This window comes from Plodia interpunctella, chromosome 16, assembly GCF_027563975.2.
Source record: "Plodia interpunctella isolate USDA-ARS_2022_Savannah chromosome 16, ilPloInte3.2, whole genome shotgun sequence".
Lineage (NCBI taxonomy): Eukaryota > Metazoa > Arthropoda > Insecta > Lepidoptera > Pyralidae > Plodia > Plodia interpunctella.
This window is the reverse complement of record NC_071309.1, coordinates 444,368-461,934: the sequence shown is the minus strand read 5'-3', so window position 1 is coordinate 461,934 and position 17,567 is coordinate 444,368. Positions and strand designations below refer to the sequence as shown.

Genomic DNA, 17,567 nt, shown 5'->3' with positions numbered 1-17,567 from the left:
ACACACACAACAACTTTCTTGGCATTATTAATGGAGTGGTTGGCCATTGCCTTCTCCATTTCACACTCAAGTTAATAAGAATCAACCAGTATGTAGGTTTCCTCACGATGTTTTCCATCACATTATTTCATTTTACACATGTTAATACAACCTAAATGGTAAGAAAACAACATTGAAATCTTTCTTTATACTATTTATTTTATTAACATGTGTGAGATAAGGGTGAAGAAGATTTAGGTACCGGTTGATAAACATGTTAATTTTCAAATAAATATTAGTTTGTGGCAATTATGACTGTGTTAATTATCAAACCAGATTTCTCGATAGCGTAGTGGCACTAATTTGATAGATAGATAGAGACTGTAAATAATTACACGTTTTAAATTCTAGATACTACCCACAATTTGTCAAATCATTATATTGCTCGCAAGCTTTAATACAGCTCTCAAAAGGCTTTTACTCGATCATTGGCCTTTAAGTTGGACGTGCCAATAAACTTGGAATCACCATAAGTAAAGTCGTCACGTAAAATCCGAGTATGTCATCCAATCGCTCATTGAAAGACCGTAGTATCTTGGATCGCCGGTAGATGGCGTTGCATACAATCTTGTAACCTAGCTCTAACTTGGAACTATTCCTTGGGAGTTTAAGGATAAAAACAACCTTAAATGCTATTGTAAATTTTATTTGACTTTTTAACCAAAACTCATACTACTCTACACAAATTAGACGCCAACAAAAAATAAAAAACAAGCCTGATTAATAAAAAAAAAAGTTTCATGAGAAAGTATGAAAAACGTAGTATAGTATAAGATATAATAAACCTAATAATACTTTGAGATGATTTGTTTTTTTCATTGATGCAAAAGAAGTGAGCTTTGGTCCCGTATAACTCAAAAACTAAAGTGAATGGCAATGCATTTCTATTCTAAATACCCGTCCACCAATTTTAAATTAACTTACACTATGTGCCCTATAGCTCCCTACGTGCTAGTCAAATAGGGGGAATAAAACATTATTTTGGTGTATAAATAATTATGCACGATTGCTCACTTGGACCAATGAAGTATATTATTTGAGTCTAAATCAGAGCAGCGATAGAACGTAAAGACGTCACGTAAAACCCGAGTGTAGCGCACAATAGGTCATTGAGAGACGGTAGTAACGAGGACGACCGGAAGGGGGCGCTCGCGCAGCATCCAGCACGATAGGGTTGTCAATTACATGTTTTAGAATTAAATAAGGCCACCTCGCAGGCAAATCTTTCTAGTCTTCACTTAAAAATAAAGATTATTTATTAAAACTAATTGTTGTTATGAATAAAGGTTATTAAATATTTATTGTGAATTTTGGTAATTTTAGTGATTATTGTTGATAAATATTTAAATACAATCATGTTTGTTTGTGAAAAAAAATTATTGAAAGTCTTATTCTTTAAAGGGTTTATGTTGGCTTAAATTATTTTCACTTACAATTATTTGAGTAGTCTAATGGAGCAGTGATCCCGCTTGCCCGCGATAGTGGCCGTTAAGTCACTTCTTTTCTTTGGAGGGTTGACGTGCCATTCCAAAGTTATATTTAAAATTTCCCTGTAAGTTAAGTCACTAGACCGAATGGAACTGGAAGTATACTCAAATGAGAGATAGCAGACTATCTATTTGCTAGGAAATTTCAACTAAAAATTTACTTAAAAATTCCATACAATAAATAACAATTAAAAATTGTTTCTAATTATTATAAAATGTCTACATATCACGTTACAGTTGTGTATTATTTCGATATATATGTATTTCTTAATTGCAAGAAACAAGTTTTAAATTAAAAGCATCAACATTTCCACAAATGCTTCATAAATCCCCGTGTCGGCAACCCTAGCTGTCACTGCGACACGTAACAGTCAGGGCTGCATGCTACCGGCGATATTTCCGCCAGTCGACACGTATACCCCGCTCCCATTTATACGTACCTATATTATTTATATCGCCCGTGTGTCAAAGCTTTGACCGTGTGACACAGGAGAATGTGGCGCCATCTATGAATAAATCTAAAAATGTATAATAAGTTCCAAACTTTTGAAGCTTTTATCTTGCTAGTATGTGTTTCTATATTTTTTTTATTAATTAAGTCAAATATTAAAACAATATGCACTGTTTCTCAAAAAGCTACAAACTACTAAAACTATATTTAGAAACGACCACAGGCTTAGACGAAATGACTATGGAAACTTTTAATGGTTCAGCTTAACCGTTATAAAATAAAGTCCTCTGCTGAGTCTGTCTGTCTATTTGTTATAAACTCATAAACTACTGCACGGATTTTCATGTGTAATTCTTGAGGAATGTTTTGGTGTATAATTTAATCTTGAACCGAGCGAATCCGTGACGATTCGCTAGTAATTTACAATAATCCAATCAAACTGCGATATCCCAGTTATATATTACATAGGTAGGTTGTCGGGTAGCTGTATGTAGCTATATATACATTTCCAATTACTGTCAATCATAGTAAATTCTCTTCATCCGTGAAACTGTTAGGCAACATTGTCAAACATCGGTTGCCTAATTAAACTAGCAATCAGCACCTTCCTCAGAAGCTGAGGCTCAATAGATTGATCAAATTCTATAATAAATACATTAAACTGTATATAAAAATGAGAACCATGTAAATCATTCAGGATGAACTTCCAGATGTGTTTGCGATTTTATACTGCACCAGCGACACGCCTCAGCTTCGCTCGGATGCAATATTATGCATGTTATACCTTTAGATACTATTATTTCTCTTGAAACATTCTATGTATTTAAAACACCGCATCGACATTCGTTGCGTAGTCTAGCAGATCTAAGCATACATAGAGACAGACACGACTAAGAAATACAACAAAAATTCTCATTGAAAAGGAGTTTCAGATGCCCGATTGGAGCATAAGTTCAAATCACTTAAAAAAATGTCAGTTTCGGCATTCACAGAAAGCCACTATAAAAATAATCATTTTGAATATGATTTAAAATGGTCACATTTACATACTAAAGGAAGAGAATTAACATGAAAGTGCTACACGGATACTAAGGTGAAAAATTAAGTTTTAAAAAAGCAAAATTGTATACAAAATAATATACATAATATCTAATTTATTGAATGGAAAGTCTTTTGTCACGATTCAAAGACGCTCTCTCTCATATCTGCCGATGATCCGCGGATTACATGCGGTTGAGGACAGACTTCGCCATTCAATGCGTGTTTTGTATTAGTTTTACATTGTACTATTATAGTTTAAATATGCTGTGTTTGCTATTATGCTCAAATAATTATATCATAGTTATAAAGATTAAACTTATAAGAAACAAGGGAAAACAACTTCTCAAAACGACAACTTCTATTCCGAAAATGATTATTTTGGTTGTATTATGAGAAAAAGTTTAATAATTTTGTATTTACATAAAATATAGCAGTTATTAATTGCCCTGGTGCTGCAGGCGTCCATAGGCTCCGTTGACCACTTTCCATAAGGTGGGGCCACCTTATATGCGTCTGTATGTCTGACTGGTTGCTCAGTTTTATAAAAAATTGGTGATATACATTAACTTAATTAACTACAGTGATATATCAAACTTGTTTTCATAAAGTACAAAAAATAAGCGCATGAATAATTATATTTATAAAAAAAATTGTAGAATAAAGAAGCCCGTGTGAAAAGGAGAAGTAATTGCAAGAAAGCGATCCCGGGGCTCCGACGTTTAACGCCTGAGTAAGTGACCGGAAAACGCTCAGATGAGACAGAGAAAGTCCCACTACTAAAAAACTAGCTGATTCGGCAAATTGGATACTAAAAAGAACTAAATCAAATGGGGTTAAACTTTTACCACAACTAATAGGGCATAATTCGAATACTCTAGTCTATAAAACCTATATTTTTAAAGTCGCTCTACTAAAAAAATTACAAAAAGTTAGTGGTAACATTTGACAGAAACAATAACATTCAAAAACTGTTTAACATTCCAATCGCGCCAGTCTCTAAAACCCTATAATTTAGAGGGTCCCACTAGTAAAATTGCACGCAAATAATAAAATAAATTCAAAAACAGGTTAAACATTTCAACTCAAATACACGGTATAAATCGATCGAGCCAGTCTATAAAGCCCATATTTTTAGATGTGAACCCATTTCCACTCCGGTAGTCCGTTCTATTTCCTCCCGCAGACATTGACATACTATAACTGCAGAATTCCTGACATATGACATACGTATGCAATATTAAATTTGCACCTTTCGGTGCGATGATTCAATGCGACATGTTTCAAAATTAATTACAACGCTCATTTTAATGTTGTTGATTGAAATTCGGATATTTTGATGGAAATTGTTTTAAGTGCGTAGTCGTAGTAGTCCTATCAAAACTTAGGAATTTCTAATAAATATACTAAATATTTTGGGAATACAAATTTTATTATATAATAATAAAATTAATTTCAGAGAACAATTTATATAAATATGAAACAAATATAATTTCAGACAACAATTTATATAAATAATAATAGATATACGAGAACTTACTATTGCTCAAATAAAATCAAATAATTTATCATAAGTGCAATACACATATATAGTTATTTATAAAGCATACTTTTTCTAATTATTATCAGTAGTTCCTCCTGTAAATTTCGTGACTATACGAAAAATACATACATAAATACCATCAACTTAAACTTGAAATTATTCGCGTTACCTGAAACAAATAAAGCAAATTCAATTAGATAGGTACAATCATACGAACAAATTATAAATAAAATCAAGAATCAAATTGATATGGGTTAGATTATTTTACTTCAAGCATTAGTATTATTTACCTCAAGAGTTATCAATAACGAATTCATAAAACGTAGCCTAGAAAATGTAAACGGCACATGTATCCCATTACGACATAAACAAATTCGATTTTCATCGTCTTTGTTTTCCAAACAAGAGTCGCTACTATCATTCCATTTTCGATATTGAACATTTGTATTGGCTTCGAGTAAATCCGGGATGTTCGCAAGACTAGTCGGAGGTTGTATTTATTCTACAGCAAACAGGATTAGCTTGGAAGAACCGGCAACAGGTGCTGACGCCGCGCGCTTCTTGACAGAGGTCGTGACAAAAATGTGAAGGTACTTTGCTGTTTATTATTTATCTATTTCGAGCTTCTTAAACATGTTAAAAATATTTAAAAAATGCTTCATATAGAAATATAAAATTGTATTAGTCTATATTTACGTATAATTACGTAATTTATTAATAAATACTCCAATAAAGGACTGAAAAAACAGGATCGAAATTGACGCGAATCCCGCACGATGGTCGCGCAATTCGCCCGATGCGCTCGCTCGCTTGGCCTCCAATCTGAAGCGAATTGCGTCATTATTTTTGGTTTCTCAATACGAAAACAGATATTTTGATAGTAGAGTTTTTTTGTGAACAAGTGAGTTAGGTTCATGAGCTGAGCACTCAACATAAGTTTCACATTTTGTGTTTTTTGTGGGTTTTCACATTCATCACATTATGAAAGGATCAAAGATTTTACATAAATTTTCGTATGCCAGAAGAATACTAAAACGATTTTATTAAACATGGAAATTTATTTATTATTAACACTATTTTCTCTGTGAAACGAAACACTCACTCAAGCAAACCTCATTTCACGGCTGGAGCGTCCTCATTTAAAATCATCACATTTGCCGCACGTCCTCGCTCGTTTACGGCCAACTGACTTCGGACGTATTTGTCCAGAATTAGATGATCCGGAATGAAGGCCTTGTTTACAGGTGGGTAATGCCCATGGCCGACAAAGTGCTGTTTTTCAAGCAGTTGTGGTTAGCAGAATTGTTAAAGGAAATAGAGGTAAGATAGAACTGATGTATTTACCTACTGGTTGACTGGAAAAGGTCCCTCCATTTATTTATTCATAAAAAATACAGATAAAGATAAACATTCGTGGGTTAAATTGCCGTTGCTAGCTCTTTTTCTGTTTCTTGTGTCTTGTGTTTTTATGCATTAGAGTTATTTCAAACAAGGTTAATATAAATTTCCATTCAACGTAATAATTCGATTTTTACTTTTTTATTAAATTAAAAAAAAAACAATATTTAATCAACACGCGTGAAATTCTATTCAAGTTTTGTCACAATAATCCAGAGGTCTTTCACAAAGGGTGACTGTAATTTTTTGTCCATATTAACAAGTACCTAAAATAGCAAAGCGGCGGCACACAAAATCGCCCACTGCCCTTTCGCCCATCCTCAATTTTATATAGGGGAAACTCGACGCGTGTCGAGGTACACCCGTCGAACCGTAAAAAAGGGAAATCAATTATAACGAAATGGCAACCCCGGCGGCAATAAGGCCCGTCCAATATAGATAGGCACACCCTGCCCCCCGCCAACGATACAAAACCCCATATAGAATAGAACTCCCTACCTGTGTCTAGGGTTGTCAATCATTCTGCGTTCAATTTCAAATTCAGCTACATTAAAATATCGAATAGAAGCGGTAGTGGTATAATGGTTAAGGCTGCCTGAGCCTGTGTATCGAAAGGTCCCAGATTCAAATCCTATTCGTGCCAGAGTTTGTATACCAAACTGATTCATGAATGGTAATTTTCACCACCACCTGTTTCCGATGAAGGAAAAATATCGTGAGGAAACCTGCACACTGATTCATTATTAAGTTTTGTGTGAAATGGAGAATGCAATGGCAAATTACTCCATTAATAGTGCCAAGAAAGTTGTTGTGTTTGTTTAATTCCACGTAATGATCACGACCCTCAGCCATGAGGAAATACGACAATGAAGAAGAAGAAGAAAATATTAAGCTTATTTGAAAAAAAGTCCGTAATAGTGCGCTACCAACCAAGATGGTGTTTGTTGAAAAGACTGAGATTGTAATATTGGTCACTCTCTGTCACATCAATGTCACATCGCGACAAACGTTCGCTTTCCTACTTTTTCTCTACACAATCTAAGTCATTCTTAGTAGTCTGACTAAACATGTTTTCACTTAAATTAATTTATATTCTAGAAATGTTCTCAATGTTGTATATTACAATAGTATCGGTAGCTTATAATTTGTTTTGTGCTTATAGTACGAATGTTACCTACACTGCACACTTCCAATAGTGCAGTAGGTACATATTATATCCACTGTTGGCAACCCTATGCATCAAACATATCATTTTACACTGGGCGGGATGTGAAAACCCTACTCAAAGAACACAATATGTCGCTCGGGCCCTTTTCATATAGACTCCTAATTAGTGCCACAAAAATGTTTACAATGCAAAAATATAGGTACACCTGTGTGTGTGTATTGGTGAAAAATTTTTGACATTTTATTACCTACATTGTGTGTGTGTATTGGTGAAAAAATTTTGTCATTTTATTACCTACATTGTTTTTATATAATTTTGCTTGTCTCGTCAAGTCCGTTTGAAAGGTTTTTGAAATTGAAAGTTTTCTCCACATTTTTATTTCACACTAGCTGTATCCCACGGCTTTATTATTGTGACAAATTAGAGGTAAAATGTACCTTATGTGCTATCTCAGAAAATATTCTGCCCGAATACCAAATTTCATTGAAATCAGACTATAAATTGTTATAACGAATATTCAAATTCTCACATTGAGACTTTTACATTTATAATATAAGTGGGCAGTGAGATTAACGCTGCAAATACTCTTGTATTGAATGATATGAATAAAAAAACACAGAATCATATTAATGATCCACTTCATAATAGTTTGCCATTCTTAACTATTTCAGTTAGTCAAGGTGTTTTAGATACTATCAATGTCAATATTAAAATGCACATTTCAAATGTATTAACTGGAACCATTCAGCGAAATCCACATTTGAATATATCTACATTTGAATATTCAATCTAATTGCGCATCAAACAGCGCTATCAGAGTGCACTCTAAAACTCAACCCGTTTCAGTTTCATTAGAACAATGCGTATTTAAATCGCATTCAAATTCTCGCACTTCGATTAAAAGCTTCGCGAGACACAAGCCTAAGTGTAACACAAACACCCCGGCTACTGGCCAACTTAAACCTGCACCGGACAAACTGATTAAACCTGGACTGTCCTGTAACCATAGACTTATATTATACTAGATACAGAATAGACTTAATTAAATAATACACTTAGTGTAAGTAATTTTTTGACGACCATATTTATTATATAAGACCTATATTTGTTAATTTACGTCCTTGGAGAAAAGGCTGCGGTGAAGTTTGTTGCGCCGCTTCTGCTTCACCTGTGCTTTGGAAGTCGGCGGTAGACTTATTTTAACTAATATTTTGACGTCAATAAGTGATGTATGTCATCCTAAATTGAATAAAGAATTCTGAATTTGAATTTCAAATTTGAACATGCTAAAATATACTTGGAAAGGAAATATATGGGAGAATTCTATCAGTATAACTGAATTTACCGGTCTCTTCAGCGAATTCCCGGTTGCATCTCCAGCCGCTAGTGTCGGAGCCCAGGCTCCGCTTTCCTACTTTTTCGTCTCCACTTCACACGGTCGTCAGCATACCTAGTTGTCTAACGTATTTACCGATATTATGATGAAATTGTAATATAATTTTATTGAATGAAGATGGCACCATGGGCACATCAAAAAGGCTTGATGTCGTCAAGGCCATGCATACTAATGCATGCCAATTGTCTGCGGCTTCTAAGGATGACGATGACCGTGCAATATAGAAAAGAAAAAGAAATCAAGCGGCCCCTGGGCTCCTACCTTCTATAGCTGCAGAGGTAAATGGAGAAATGTCTAGATGAGAGAGAGAGAGAAAGATCTAATTTTAGTTGTACAATAAATTGCAGAAAGTATTAGCAAAATTTTTGCAATAAGCAACCCAATTAATCACGCGACATGCCACATGTTAAAACTAAATTGAAATACAAAAAGCATTTTTAATGCATTGTATCATCCATCATAATAAAAATCTATGGACGCGCCCAATTCAGGTTCATACTCTTTTGTAGTTCAGAGGGTCAGACAGCACTGGTCGGGAGCATGCGATCCCAATTACTATGTGTGTAGAAGCAAGCCGCTTATGCAAATGATCATTTCCCGCGGAAGCATCTAATGGGCCGTGAAAGGGGGTGTCGGAGGGGGTCGCTGCACTTTTAGCTGACCCCCTTACACTTCACAGAGTAACGACTGGACGGAGATTCACATTATATTGTGTTGTGACTGAGATCACACGTTTAAACTCAGAATACGATGAATGACATTCGTTTTTTACACAAGTTTTTAGGGTGAGTGCGCACGTAAAAGTTAATGTCAAAGTTGACGGTGCAAACTTTGACGTTAACTTTTACGTGCGCGGAAAAACATCAGCGACGCGTTGTTTAAAATCAACGTCAAATTTGACGGTGCAACTTACCTTCAACAAATTCAAACATTTTGTTTCTAAGCTGAGGTTACAATATGCATAGTTTTGCTTTTACATGTAAATTGCCACATAAGCGCGCTTCATGTGAAAATATATCTACCTATATTCACCTAATCTTCTAAGGGACTTTTCGGTAGCTACCGAATTTGAAACAGGCATAAAGCAGACCTTTGGTTTCGCCGCTCTATGTCTGGGAAGTGACCGTAAATGCACTCGGAGAGATTGTCATAGTCACGAGAGGTGTAAGGACCTGAAACTCATCCTTTGAAAAAACGCGTGAAAATAAACAAAACATGACGTAGCGAGCTGTGAGTTGATTTTTCAAGCTGCTGTGATCACAATTCAGATAACTTCTGTTCGGGCGTGATGATACAGGTCGCGCCACACAAACCACTTGCGAACTCTGAGATTAGGCAGAATTTAATAAACTCCGTTTTGCGTGTGTCGAGCATTTACATTTAAAGTGCCAATTATGTGACGTCATTAGCGCCCCCCTCCCCTCGGCGCCTCGCCATAAAACGCAGCACGCGATTCACCCTATTGCCATTGTAAATTTGAAATAAAATGGCAACTTTTAATCTCAGTGTTGTCACCATAACGCGCGGAATTGACTTTTTCGAACGCAATTCGAATTAATTTTCCGCCATTTTTATATAATGATGGTGAATATAAATTGCTTTTTTATGAAAATTATTATAAAGTTATTGTAATTTTGAAAAATATTGCGCTATAGATTTTTTAAACATGTCTAGGCACTTAGCTATAATATACATTAATTTTAAAGGCATACGATCAGATTCAGTTCAGATATTTTGTATCTTCATATTACAAACTATGACAAATCATCAAAAGAAAAGAAGATTTCATCAAGATAAAAAATCTTGACGTACCAAATCTGAAATCCATCAATGGAAGAGAGTGACGTTCTTTAAAAACGACATCAGTAATAACCTAAACCTTCCCGGGGAATCACAATATCTATTGGTGAAAACCGCATGAAAATCCGCGCTGAGTTTATATTTCAGATTACAAATGTAAATAATCTATTAAAGAGACTAAGTGTGAGTTGGAATTCCCGTAATAACAACACAGTGGTCCGTGGTCTTTGTCGTAAGTACAAGACAATGCTAGATTAATGATGTATTCAATATATATCACTTATATCAATTTCAATCAAGGTAATTACCTAGATTGGTCTTGTACATAGAGGACATGACATAATAGGGCTCCAAGGAAGCTGTACTAATTACCTTTAATAACCAGTCGGTTGTAAGCAATTACTAAGGATTGTGCCGACTGAAGCGTTGAAGATGTACGTTTCATCGCTTATTGGATCGCTTTCATAGTCTGATTAGGAATATACGGGTAAGCTGGTTGACATGGCACGGCACGGTGTTATGAGTCTAAAGCAGTTATATATTGATTTCATAGGCTACTAGATTTGACGACCTCCGGTGGCCTAATGGTCACCATGCCAGACTGGAGTAGGACTGCTACACTGGAGGTCCCAGGTTTGAATCCCGGTCAGGTCAACGTGGGAAACGATCTTTTTCAGATTGACCTGGGTCTTGGATGTTCTTCATCTATATATAAATATGATATAGAATATAGTATCGTTGAGTTAGTATCCCATAACACAAGTCTCGAACTTACTTTGGGGCTAACTCGATCTATGTGATTTGCCCTAATATATTTATTTATAGGGGATTCATTTAAGTTAAATTTATCCACAGTATCAAGTGGAAACTTTCCCGAAATATTGTTATGTTTTGAACCTGTAAATCAACAGTATATAGTTCATATTATAAGTAGATATTAACATATATTCTTAGGGTTTTGATATAATAACTCAAGACATTAGATATAAATGATCATGTTGTTTTGTCTAAACTTCCTAGTCCAGCGCAGATGTATATACATCTGACACAGTTAACAGTTAACAAATGGTATTTGAGAGACATGCGCTGAAAATTATTTTTACAATATATTTATTAATATCTATTCTTGGCGACATTCCAACAGAATTTGTTAGATTAGGCGAATTAATAAGTAATTTAAGTTATAAATAATTTCCAAATTTATTAAAATGATCTCCTGAATTCCAGATCTTCCAAATTTTTATATCAAATATCACGACAACGGGGACACGATAATAAAATTTTACTACCAAATTTTCTTCACTATAAATTCTTTCAGAAATTACTCTAATATTATTAAATTTTATTAACTTGTGAAATTCGAAAGGAAACTGCTAAAAGGATTTGCCTAAAAAAATCGTTAACTCGGACAAAGACAGTAACAGATTGCAAAGTACAAAGCGATGCAAAGGTAACCGACGCGGCATACCAATCGCAGATGTATCGGAATAAAATGAATACAGTATAGAATTCACACTTTAGAAATAGAATAGGCATGACCAATGTGTAAAATGGAAAATATTCTACCGACAATAGCCTAGCACTAAAACTAGTTGATGATGATAATGACCTTTATTCACAGCTTACACTCGAGAAAGAATTTTGATATTATGTGATGTGTTTAAGAGTGGTCCAAAGAATGGAATCTTGCTTGCTACATAAGTATATTTCTTCTTCATAGTCGTATTCCTCATGGCTGAGGGTCGTGGTTATTATGTGGAATGAAACACACACAACAACTTTCTTGACATTATTAATGGTTTGCCATTGCCTTCTCCATTTCAAACACAAATTAATAAGAATCAACCAGTGTGCAGGTTTCCTCACGTTTTTCCTTCGCCGATAGCAAGTGGTGGTCGATGAGAACTACTATACATGAGTCAGATTGGTATACATACTCATGTGGCACGAGTAGGATTCGAACCTGGGACGCACAGGGCGTCTTAACCATTACACCACCGCCGCTTCAGTAAGTATATTTACCAGTCTGAAAAAATAAAGATAAGTGAAGGAACAACTAGAAATAACTGCCTGTTCAATTCACTAGTATATCAAGGACTAATTCCGCTAAATAGTGATAGTTTATCAGATATTTAGATAGGTGATATAAATCTGACAATCGCGGACTTTGCGAGATGTGGCAATTAACAACGCGCCACGCGGATATCTCGTGACGCGCGCCTCTATGAATACTACCAATGCAGCAGCTATAGCCGCTGCAAGACCAAGTACGATTTTGCGAGTCACATCCAAGCTCATGTCAGGAGTTGACAAGGTATCGCCGTTGACGGACACCGCACATCACGTTGCGCGGTCGTGCGATAGAATAATATGCGCGCCGCGGCGCCGTGTATGAATCACCTTCAAGTGGATTCTTCTATATCCTCCACAATTCGCCACATTGGCTCTGTTCCCACAAATTGATCAATTTATAACTCCAACTCGACTTTTATTGGCGCTTATCCCGTTTAATTGCTATCGTTCGAATTAAATCAGGTCCCCGTGTCTATTACATGTAACAATGTCCGTTACGTATGGATCTGTAGTTATTAATGGCCAATTAATTGGTGCGTAAGTGTTCTTCAGTTAAATGAACATCGATTGGCCGAATATACTTGGATAAGTGGACATGGAAAACATTCAATAGCCCACGCTAAACACTCAGCTTGTATTGTAGGATTGACACAAATACAGAAACGACAAAATCCTACAGGCAAATATTTGTGATCACAGGTACAAATATTAGCTCGCATTAGGAATCGAACCCAAGACCTCCAGATAGCGGTTGAGCGTGGTGACCACTACGCCACGAGGTCGTAATAATAAGTTCATATATTCTGATTCATAAATGACTGAAACCATCAATTCCAGAACATACGTAGGTATAGTGAAAACAAAACAAAATGTTACAACGGCTCACTGAACTAAATACATATAAATCAGAACTACTTATTGTAAGTAAAATATTATCAAGTCATTCTAGATATTAATATATGTAAAATGTAGTCCAGAATATTTTTAATTCATATAACCGGCTTGTTACCACTTAATTTCAGCACTAGTTCCAAATCATCATTGTCATCAGTCATTTCCCTTCACATAACCTCTCTCGTGACAATAGTTCGACTGTTCGAACTCCCACTATAAAGTACGCATCCACAATCCATTCCTTCGATCCCCAATCGTTGGACCCGTATATCCAACTTTTTTATTTGCATGTTGCTCGGGCGTTTCAACTTTTTTAATTTCGCCCGTCGAGTTCGCTTGTATGCCAGTATTTTCATGTCATGTTTCTCTATTCGAAACTTAATATGGTGGTGATAGAGGTGAATTTTCCATGGCTTTGAGTGAGATGGTGTGCTATTGGCAATGTGACCTAGTACAGAGATCGGCAAAACTATTCGGACTGGATTTGTTCTTGAATTAATTGTTGTAACTAATTATTCATCACAATAAGTAAGGTAGATTTTTGTTATCTCTGAAAGAAAATGCTTTCTTTCTTTCAGAGTGCCAATGGTGAGAGAAAAAGCTAAATAAAATCATTTTATATAATAATATTAGATGTGTGAGTGTAATATCGGTGATTGAAGCGGTACAAAAAATACACGCATTTGGATTGTAAGGTCCCAGGTTCGAATTTTACTCGTGCCATATGATTTTGTACACAATCTGACTCAATAGTATAATAGTATTTTTGATTGATCACCACTTGTTTCGGATGAAGGAAATCATTGTGAGGAAACCTAGATAAGTATTAATTTGTGTGTGAAATGGAGAAGGCAATGGTAAACCACTCCATTTGTGAATACATTCCACCCACAGCCATGACGAATACGAATATGAAGAAAGTATAATCTAATTTCAATACTGTAACTAAAATTTTAATATTATAAATATTAAATAATACTTTTTTTTATCATTATAATTACGGATATGTGTCTGAAATAAATCTAGTTTATTTTTACTTATTGTTTGAATTAATAGCCGCCTTGCTTTCAAGTCTTTTCAACGTGATATGTAAGTCGCGTATCCAATTCTTCACTCATTTCCCAAAACTAAATTGGACATTCACAAATAAGAGAATATACTCTCGTCATTTGATGCTTTAACATCAGAGTAGTATTGATCGATTCCGGGTGAGATAGGAATCAGTGCCGACATGCATAATTAAAGGACATCCGATGATCACACAATGCGATTTATAATTGATCTAACATTAGTTAATTCCAAAGCCTCTCATTCTCTCTAATCGGAACGCTTTCCCGGTTGCTTATTCCCATAGTTAAGCATCGGAGCCCAGGGTCCGTTTGTCTACTACTGTTTTTTATCTTCACTTCGAACAGTCTTCGGCAGCTTAATAGTCTGACAATTGGCATGCCTATTACATCCTTAACGATACCAAACCAGCACTATTGAGGTTTGCCCCTTCTGTAAGGGCCGGCCAGGAACAAAATATAAATTGATATGGACAAATTACACAGATCGAGTTAGTCCCAACGTCAGTTCGAGACTTGTGTTATGGACATTTGATTCCCAAGAAAAGTTCTTTACTGTAGTGCAGTCTTCAAGTGCATTAGTTTATTCCAAAGCTATACTATATATTCTATACTATTATATAGAGATAAAGTGTCACGTCCTTATCTCTTACGGCGTAAATAGAGTCAAATTAAATTAAAATATATATTCGATTTTAATTCAAATTTCTGAAATAGTGATGGAACTACTGCTAGCTGACTAACATCTATGAGAAAAAAAACCGGTTTTACATGCCCTGATCCCTGAATATAGGAAAATATATGCTCTGCAAGAAAAAAAAAGTATTCTCCCGAAAAAAAGTACTTTCTTAGACAATAAAAATAGTCACTCTGTGATATTCGCGTCTCCCTTGTACCTGGCTGTGTCAAAAAAATATGATTCAGCTATATTTTTACAAGCGGTCGACTACCTGATGTCAAGCCTTCTTGGGAATTGCCATCAGCTGCCAAAGTTCCAAAAGGTCCATTGTTAGCCTCGAACGACATTCGCGGGAGGGCGTGTGGTGGACCTATTCTAGGGCGGAACCACACGTCACACCTCGCTCCAATATACCCCCCACTGGTATTTGGTAGCTTTTTGAGACTGCTATATAAATTAAAATTGAAAAATATACCCTATTTACTTGGTCTAATTTGTGAATAAAAGCTTTGACTGTGACTCAATTTAAAAATAAACGTAAAACACGATCAAACCATAAACAAATATAGGTATTTTGCTTTATTACTGCTTCTTGTTTGTCATCGAGTAATATAATTCTGAATCGGAATGTAAGAGAAAAATCCAATGCCGTCTCGTTAATTTCCCCCGGGCCTGAGCCGAGACCTGTTGACTGTATCGAGGTTATCATAATTGGTACAATGCCGATATAAAGGACTTGACATTTGTGGCGTGTGGTTCCCGTCCTGGAATATCTCCCAATCGTATGAAGCGAATAAGGGTGAAATAAACCGATTTGATTCTTAAATCGTGTGATCGTGTGAGAGTAACACACTCGATAAGAAGATAAGGCTGGCAGAATCTTCAAAATGTATGTTCTTCCTCAGATCTCTCTTATAATTATATATTTCGATTAAAATATCATGTTACCCGTACATCGCACCGGCACATCAGCCTAACCCGTCCTAGGTGGATGACAAAAGCAGCAAGGCAGCGCGACGACATAGGTCACAAGTAAATTCATCACATAGTCAGAGTACCTACATTAATTATTATAGTAGACCACGCCGCGTCTCGCAGCATTCTGTCGTTGACCTAGGACGCGCCTTGCTTGAGAGATGCCGTGGGAAGAGATGCCAAGTGTTAACTTTAGTATGCGCATATTTTATTGTATTCGATCGATAAGGATTGTTGTTTATAGCACATGCGAGGGCTTTATGTATATTCTAGATCGCAAATGCTAAATAAATTGATATTTGCTACTGGTTTCTCTCGCATTAGTATCCAAATCTCAAAATTCGAGTATGGTTCGGGGCGCGATTGAATTCTATAGAAAATGATGCGAAAAAAGCTCCATTTCTTCAACGTTTCAAAATAATTTTCACGATATCACGTGTATTAACTTTTTCGTCAAACGCGCGATTTTTAAATCAATAGCGGTGTGTAGTATGTGACCTTGACTTGTGACCAGGCAACGAAGTAAGTACCCACGTATATAAATATAATACTGTATTAATATTTAATTATTATAATACTGTATTAATATTTAATTAATATTAAATTATTTTATTACAATATTGTCAATATTACTGCAGTTTTATCATATAATAACCTTAAAACCGCCGAGTGTCGGCTCGGCTGTTATTATTTTGTAATATCCATTCGGCGGGCGACCGCCGGCCGCCCGCGTCTTTTAGTTAGGGCTGACGACTTTTTCACCAAAATATGTTAGGGTTACAAATGTTCTTTGACCCAAATTATCAATTTTTGTGTTTATCTTGTTTTGATGTTATTTTGTAATCTAATGTCAGATGGCAAACAAACACACGTGTCTTTAGCAAAATGATTATTAGGTACATTGATTTAAAATAATTAGGGAATTTAATACTTCAATGAGATTTAATTCAGATTGAGAACAACAATTTCGATCACTTCAATTCATTTATTAATGTATATTATATTTTATAACAATTAATTCGGTTTAAAACTCTGAAAATTCAATCAACTTTGAAATATAATATTTGCGTCGAAACCAACATGCAAATTTATCCATAATTACATGTTATACACAAAATGGCGTCCGTATTTCAACCCGCCTGAACATTCATTGCAAGTGACGTTAATGTCGCTCTAATAACGTGACGATAAAGTCCAAACTGTTTTATTTCACAATAATCCACCGGCCAACGAGTGAGTAACGTGAATTAACGTGATTTTGATTAAGGTCAGTGGTAGTGGTTGCTGTATTTGCTTGTAAAGAAACATTTTACAATTCTTAATCAGATTAAGGTTTAACTCTTTAATTCGAAATTGTAGTAGTCAAGTGGTTAAGACCGGCCGACTGTGATTGAAATGTCATAAGTTCGAATCCTACACTACAGAGTTTGTATACCAATCTGATTCATGTAATGTAGGTAGTTTTCGCAGACTATCGCTTGATTCCGGTGAAGGACATGGTCAAAATCAAAATCATTTATTCAGAAATTAGTCCTTGACAGGCACTTTTTCACGTCATA

The 17,567-nt window shown here is 35.4% G+C and overlaps 1 protein-coding gene across 7 annotated transcripts in view; it reads right to left on the bottom strand.

Annotated features, from left to right (window-relative positions):
- LOC128676450 (CUGBP Elav-like family member 2) overlaps window positions 1-17,567 on the bottom strand; it is a 335,766-nt gene that overhangs the window by 240,634 nt on the left and 77,565 nt on the right. The gene's annotated exons all lie outside the window — the stretch shown is intronic.